Source organism: Drosophila persimilis, unplaced genomic scaffold (genome assembly GCF_003286085.1).
Source record: "Drosophila persimilis strain 14011-0111.01,24,50 unplaced genomic scaffold, DperRS2 tig00000000-arrow-pilon, whole genome shotgun sequence".
NCBI classification, from domain to species: domain Eukaryota; kingdom Metazoa; phylum Arthropoda; class Insecta; order Diptera; family Drosophilidae; genus Drosophila; species Drosophila persimilis.
This window is the reverse complement of record NW_020825288.1, coordinates 8427922-8435926: the sequence shown is the minus strand read 5'-3', so window position 1 is coordinate 8435926 and position 8005 is coordinate 8427922.

Below are 8005 nucleotides of genomic sequence, written 5' to 3'. Positions count from 1 at the left end.
CAATTGACATTTTGACATCTTAATCGCAGCATGTGTAAAATTAAAAAACTTTTTTCATTTTCCCTTTCCCAAAAGAGAGTGCCACAGCAGCAGAGAGCATTCCATTCGACGTGACTCGGCGCCGGAATGCAAATGTGCAGCAAGCAGCTTGATGGCAACTGGAAATTAAATGAAAAGCCAACAGAAGCAGCAGCGGCAGATCGGAGGAGGAAAATCAGCCTTCCGGATGTGCAGACTGCGCGCAGCATGCAAATTGATTAGCCCCCAAGTAGAAGGCTGCCCGACACAACGGCAATCCTGAGAGCACGAACGGCAATCCAGACACCTAGACACCTAGACATCTAGACACCTGGCAACAGCAGCAGCAGCACAAGGCAACCGACCATGGCCAGCTTGTTGTTATCCCAATGCAATTTGCAAACAAGAGCAAGGCATTAGGCCTAAGTACAACAGCAGTCCAGCCCAGGAGCAGGGGCCGGAGCCGGAGCCGGGGCAGGGGGTAGCCAGAGGAACAGGTATTTGACAAGGCTCAGATACAGCACGAACGGCAGACCGGAGGGAGAGCCTATCAATGGCTCGCTTTGCTCCCTGAACAACTTAAGTCTCTGTTCACAGGTTGGGCTAGGAAAAAACTGGAAAGGATGGATCTATGTCCCCCGGGTTGACATCGAACTCTTAAATACCCTAGAAGATATATACAAGATATATGAAAAGTTTTATTGGATTATCTTCAGAGCCAACAAGTTTGGATTAGTCTTCGATCGATTACACTTTGGCAGATACATTCTTAAGATTAGAAATATATTGCATAATACACTGAGATATTTGTATACTGACGGACTTTTCCATGAAATGTAAAGCCATCTATTCTGATTTTTCATCCAGATATGGATGCCGTTGATGTTGATGCAGTTTCATCTATAAGATCGCAAGCACCTCCAACACCTTCATAGTACCCTTTAAAAGAGTATAATCGCTGCACTGCCTCTCGGCCAATGCTATTATTTAGTGTGTAGGCATTTCGGCAGTGCGACCGCTTAATTACTTACAAGCCCAGAGCCGGGTCTTGTCGGGTTGGGCCGGGCCGGGCCGAGCCGTACACACCACTTGGCCAAGATTAAAATGCCGGCTTAGTGAAGACTTTTGCATGTGAAATTAGTAGCTTAAACTGTGTGTATGCCAGCAAACACTAGAAACTCAGTGGAAGAGGGGATTGAGGCACAGTCTTAGCTGCTGCTGTTGCTGAAGCTTGTTGTGGCAAGGACCAACACCGAATCCCGTGTCGGTTGTTGCTGCTGCTGCATGCGTATGATAAAATAATTCACTCGACTGCAACTCATAAATTCTCCAAGGTAGCGCATAAATTTTCAACAAATCTCGACAAAATGCCGCAAAGCAACCCCAACCCGCAACCTCAGTCTGTGTTGGACCTGGCCTGAGCCTGCTCTGGTCTGGTCTGGTCTTAGTCATGTTTAGACACTTGGCTGCGCCACATGCTTAGCTGTTTTGCAATGTTGCTGCTGTTGCGGCTATAACAGCCCGACAGACAGACGGACGGTAAACATTGCAACATATTTGTCTTAGCCAAATAGATGAATGGCTCTAGGGCAGGTCCTCGTCCAAGGCTTCAAAGGGGAGGAGAGGAGACCATATACTAATCAGAAATTGCCCGAAACTGTCTCGGAATATTCTAAAAGGATATTGGACACTATTTGAATTCGAAAAGCAATGAGTATCAAGTAAATTTCCCACAGATAAGCGGAACTCTGATGCCCCCTGACCACTCACCTCTTTTCTGCACTCTTGCCACAATTTTATTGCCCCATGCGGCGGTCGTGTCAACATTTTTGATTTTTGCACTTGATAAAATCAATGCAATGCATTTTTATGCGAACAACAAGAACAACAACAACAACATCCAGAAATAATGGGTAAAGCGCTTGCCATGTAATGCGGCATGTGGCAGCCAGCAACAAGAGGAAAGCACAACACGGAGAGACAGCGAAAAAAATTACCATTTAAAAAAAAAAATGCCGAAAAATTGTTGCTGTTGCATTTTGTACGCATCATTGGGGCTCAATGGAGTGTGCACACACTGATACAAAATGTTTGTATGTCGCTCTCTCTTTTACTCTTCTCCCCTGTCTCTCTCTCTCTCTCCTTCTACACACTACAGTGTGTATATGGCCATAAAACACAAAAGTTAGCAGGAACTCAATTCGTATCGTACTCTCTGGTACCCTCTCCTCACGCTCACGCTCGCGCTCTCTCGATTTGTATTTTGTTTGCGAATTGGCAATTGTTCGACGACTCTTTTGGTGGAAAACGTGCCGCGGCCTAAGTAAATCAAAAGGTTGGCTTGCTGCACACACACATACTCTAATAAACGGAATCGGAAATGCGCACATGCAACTTTTGAAAAGAAAAATGAAAAGAAAAGCGAAGCGAAGCGAAGAACGAAAGAAAAACTCGCTGCAACTTTGCTGCGCCGCCAAACAAGTCACATAAATTGCAAGTATTCGCACACACTGAGCTCTTAAAGTCAGGCCCAAAAACAAATATACACACAATATACAATATATACTCCATATAGGGGATCCTCTGGCCCTGGAAGCGCCCTATAGTATTGATTAAGTCGGCAGGCAGGCAGGCAGCGGCAGCGGCAGCGGCCATGTCAGGCAATCCCTTAAGATTCTAATTTATATCAGCGGCAAAACTTATTTCCTGGCGCCTCTGAAAATGTCCGTACGTGATTCAATTATAAAATGCGGTCTCTCAAATCGTTGCAAAATTTATGTATTTCATTTTATTTCCCCACAACGGACAGCTCTCGAGTAGAGTAGAGTCCCTGGCGCGGGCCTGCTGCAAGCGGCCCATGCGCGTGTTTGGCGGCGGCACATGTGGCCCCATTTTAATGGACCTGCCTCGTAAAATGCCACAAAAAGTGTCACAAATTTATGCGCCCCCATTCATAAGGGGCCCACCACCCCTCCCACAAAAGTGGCCCAAGCAACAGGAGATCGGCAGAGAAAAAGAGAAAGACGGAGAGAGAGAGAGAGAGAGCTGACAGAGTGTATCTGCGGTCCGTTGAGAGCTCGCTCTGGGCACTCGAGGTGTACTTGTAGTTTGGCGCTTACGTTGGGGCTTAAGTCAAGTGCAGCTGTCTCGAGATTTCACAAATTAATTATGCAGGATTCGATTGGCTCTTAAGCGAAAGCCGCTTGTGGCAGCTATTGTTTGAGGCGCAACTGCATTGGCGGCTAATTGAGCAATTGCTTCTGTGGTGGTGGTGTTCTCCCGACAGGCGTTGACTGCTGCTGCAGACAGGGACACACAGGGCTCCTCACACTTTGCGGCCAGCGGCGCCAAGGAGCCTATCAATTTGTGCAGTAAATTGCTGATTAACCTCAGTATCCGGTGGGTAATTCCTGCGGCTGGCAACAATCGAACAGGAGCCCCAAGGACTGCGGTGATGGGTCTAAGGAGTCTTTGTATACATTTTTTGGTTACTCCGGTCCAAAAGAATACTGTTTCTATTCCTGATTAGTCTCAAAAATGTAAAGGGCAAAATCACGCTTCACAGGTCCCTCAAGGCGGAGCATATAAGAATGAAAAATACTTGTATCTTTTTTAAGAAAATAAGAGCACTTCTTGAAAAAGAAGTGACAGGCGTTTGTTGTCTGGGAGCTGTTGTATTTACATCTACACTTTCAGCATTTCCCTGACATTTGTTTGTCCTGCCATCAGTCATCCTGCCGCAAAAGTCATAAATCGCAATGCGTGGATTATGCAATTTTCATGTTTCCATTTCCACGAGAAAAGTACGAAAGATGAGGCACGCGCTGCCGCTGACAACAATGCGTTACAGTTATGTGTGGCAGCACAACAGCAGCAATAAAACTGCAACAAAACCAGCAACAACAAATACTAAATGTATTTCAGCAGCGGCATGAAGATGGGGTATGCGCTCCCCAGGATGTGTGTGGGGTCTGTACCTTGTGACAACATACCAGTGCAGGGGACAGGCGCCACAATGGCAGGGAATGGCAACAGGAAGCGCCACAGCTTCAGCGCAAAGAAGGAAGCTTAAGTGGCAAGGATATGCAGCTGGAACCGCGGAAGCCATCAAACAATGACGCAAAAATGCAATTTCATTGTGGAATATGCCACAAAATGGTGCACAAGCTCCACATACAGGAGACACAAAGCATTATGGCTAATGGCAAAGAAACCGTGTACGAGTACATCACACAAAAACAGGATACATTAAGAGTTACAGGTGCAGCCCAAAAAGCATGGCCGGATGGTTTTCCAAAAGAAACAAAATTAACAAGAATTGTTCGGTTTGTTCTTTAAAAAACAAGCCTTTAGTGAAGTGCGAAAACATTGCCAGATATTTGCCAGACTTGCTTAAATTAAATGACCATTTTCAGAACTATTTTAGTGTATTTCTATCTTCTCAGTTTTGGTTGATCCAGGCAAAATTAATAAGCCACCAAGTGCCACACAAGGCCACTCATTCTCTGACTCTTTGGGTTCCACTGAGCCACCGAAAAGCCAACGAAATTTTTATTAAAAAACCCCCAAGCGCAGTTTTCACCCTTCAGCCAGGTATGAAACTGCCAGGACCGGGTAAGGACTCCCTCTACTCCTCCCTCAGTCTCTGTCTCTATCTCTCTTTACCTCGAAATTGCTAATCATAATGAACGCACCGTCAAAAGCCACCGCACCGTGTGATCTCCATGCCGCGGCGCGGAGGCACTCTTCGGGTGCGTAGTCTCCGGTGTGGGATACAGAAGCGCATTTTCAACGCAAATCAAGCGCTGAAAAATGCACAGTCAAAGTTGTGTGGGCGTCTGGTTCGGAACTCGGAGCTTGGGACACGGGCAAGGGGCGAAGGAAATCAAATTTCACTGCAAGTTGGTGGGCATTATCCTCATCCTCCTCCATGCTCCATCCTGCATCCTCCTCTGCGGAATCCAAGCCACTGCCATGTGTGAAAATTTTTAATACATCATCTCAAAAACGAGACGCAGCACAGGACACCCACATGAAAGCGGAGCAAAGTCGTGGTGGAAGTGGAAGGGGAAGGGGAAGTGTAGCAGAGCAGACCCCAAATGAAATGCATAAATAAACCTCACGCGGGGTTCTCTGGCCTGGACACGGCTCCTGTCTGACTGCCTCCGGACCGGGAGGAGGAAGAGAGGAGTTTCAGCGGTAGATCTCTTGCTGCGTCTGCTTAAACTCAGTCAAAGGCACAAAAAGAGTCCGCATGCATCTGCCACATAATCATGGCAACCAGAGCAGAGAGTCAGAGTCAGAGTCAGACCCAGCTGGACTCCATGGCTGTTCTGGTCTGTACTGGTCTGTTCTGGTCTGTTCTGTTCTGTGTGCACGGCAAATAGACAGATGAAACTCAAAGGCAGGAACAACAAATGCAGCAACCGAAACAATTTAAATATAAATAATTTGGTTACTCGTGTTCATGCTCATTGTGCGGCATTTTCCTGTTGCTGGTTCCGGCTCTGGCTCTGGCTCTGGCTCTGAACCTCATGCATTATAAAGTGTCTGGGGCAATCATTTGATGCCTCCTCCACTCCACTGCGCCTCGCTGGTTGGCCTGTCAGTGCGTTCTGGCCAGCGTGCCGACTGCCGACTGCCGACAGCCAGTGGTACAGTCGTGGTTGTAGTCGCGTTTTGGGTCCCGTGCCCCACTACTTGCTGGCCACACAACTAAATAATTTAGTTACACAAAGGCCAAGCCAGGCCAGGCCAGGTCGGGTCGGGTCGGGTCAGGATAGGGGTTGGGTCGGACCCGACCAGATGCTTCTGACCATCTGTGGCTGACCAAAACGTCCAGCCACCCACCCACCAACAATGCACTGAAATTCTATGAAAATGCTAACTGCAAAATGTTAATAAGCTAACAGATACCAAAACCTGACCGAATACCATGCAAATGAATCCCACAAACAAATTAAAGAGTAAACCGAACTTATTGTCTCAGCAATATCTCTCTCTCTCTCTCTCTTTTTGAATGCTTAACTATAAAAAGGCTTGCAATACTAAAATATTATAATATTTTGCAACAATACTTGCAATGTACAACAGATAACAGAATAGGTAATTATAATTTTATACGTAAGTGTGTAATTCCAAAATGTAAAAACAAGCATTGCTTGTAGATAAATTCAGAAAATTTCATATTTTTCACATTCTTTCAAACCAAAACAGTACTCCTCGCACACAGCACAGTCCACGTGAAGGAGGCCACTTGAGAAAAAGAACACATGGAGCTACTTATGAGCGGTTCGACTATACTTACAATCTATTGTTAAACATCCATTAGGCATCATTATCAGCGATGAGCGTGGGAACAAGTGCCACACATATATCTTTTTCTTAGCGTTGGCTTTCATTTGTAATTAGTTAACATGTACTTCGAATTTACAACTCAAATCAGCAAACATCAACAAGGAATCTCGTTTTCAGCACCATTCTCTTTTACTCCCCTAAACCCTTTCGAGAGTCAGAAGAATTTTCAGTTAATTACTGTTGGCACTGCATCAAAATAAATTGATGGCGTCCTTTCTGCTGCTAGGGGTATCGGTATCCGCTCCAAGGACTATAGAACTACGAGTTCTACACAGCATCACAGTAAGTAATAGAAACCCTAATTATAGTTCAACAAGACTGTCAGTATTTGGCTATGGCCCATGGCGAATGAGGCTCATTTCAAAGAACTCCCTTCAGTTGCACTTTTCGTTGTCTAATTTGCAAAGCAGTCTTACTGTGTGACAGCTAATTGAAATTTAACTTGATCGTAGCTCCGGAGTAAATGTCAAACCATTTTTGTTTATTATTAATTTGCATTTTGATTGGAAATGGCTGACAGCCTCCTCCGAACAGACATGTGAAATAAACAATATTACAATCGAAATTAAGCTTGAGTTGCCAGAGCCCAGAACCGACACTAACTGACGGATGGATGGATGGATGGATGGATGGATGGATGGATGGATGGATGGATGTATGGATGGATAGATGGACTCGTGGCGTGGGCTGTCCTGGCTGACTGCTTGACTGACTGACAGTTGTGCTTGGGGCGGTTTGTTTTACATTAACATTAAAACATTTCGTAAAGCATTTATTTTTAATAAATATTTCGCCGGGAGCCAAAGCGCTTCACTGGTTATTGTTTTTGGCGGGTCCAAAAACAAGGCAATAAATTGTTTGCAATAATTGATTAATGAAGGCGGGTAGAAAGAGGATCTTTCCCTGGATGCTTATCATTGGCAGGCGGAGGCGCCTGAGGCAGCTCCACCCCGACAGCCGGCGGTGGGTGAAGGGTCAGGGGGAGGTGGGTAGTGGGTAGTGTGGCATAACAAACTTTTGCCATTTAGTTGGTTTGGCAGAGCAGCCTTGGCGCATATAATTAACATCACCAACATCGCAGCCAGCAAAGTGGAAACTGAAAGCGTGGAAAACTGGGAAACGGCGAAAATCGGAAAAGCGGGAAACTTGCGGGCACCCTGGGCGTCCCGCTGCGATGCGTTCGGCTCTGCTCTGTTCTGTGCCGCTGAACTAATTTAAATTAATTGAATATGCTTTGATAGCATTTCAATTAACTTTTATGCCGACACACGGCCTTGTGCCACATTTTTTCGCCATGAATTTCAATGCATTTCAAGTGAGCCGCCCCACACACACACACACACACACACACGGAACGCAATCCAATCCAATCAGATCCGATCCGATCCGAGCCGCCATCATGGCTCTATCTACTCGTATCGTATCTATCTATGTATCTGCCTCAGCTGCCTCACAGGCATTCCGTCCATGCAATATAAATGAGACGCGCTCTGTCATGACATGTCCAAACCATTTGGATTCGACTCCCTCTGTCGCCTCTGGTCGTGGGTCCATGTGCGGCATTTTGCATAATAAGTGGCCAAGAGGAGGCAGCAAAGCTTCGGATGAAACTGGGGCTGCGACTGGAAGT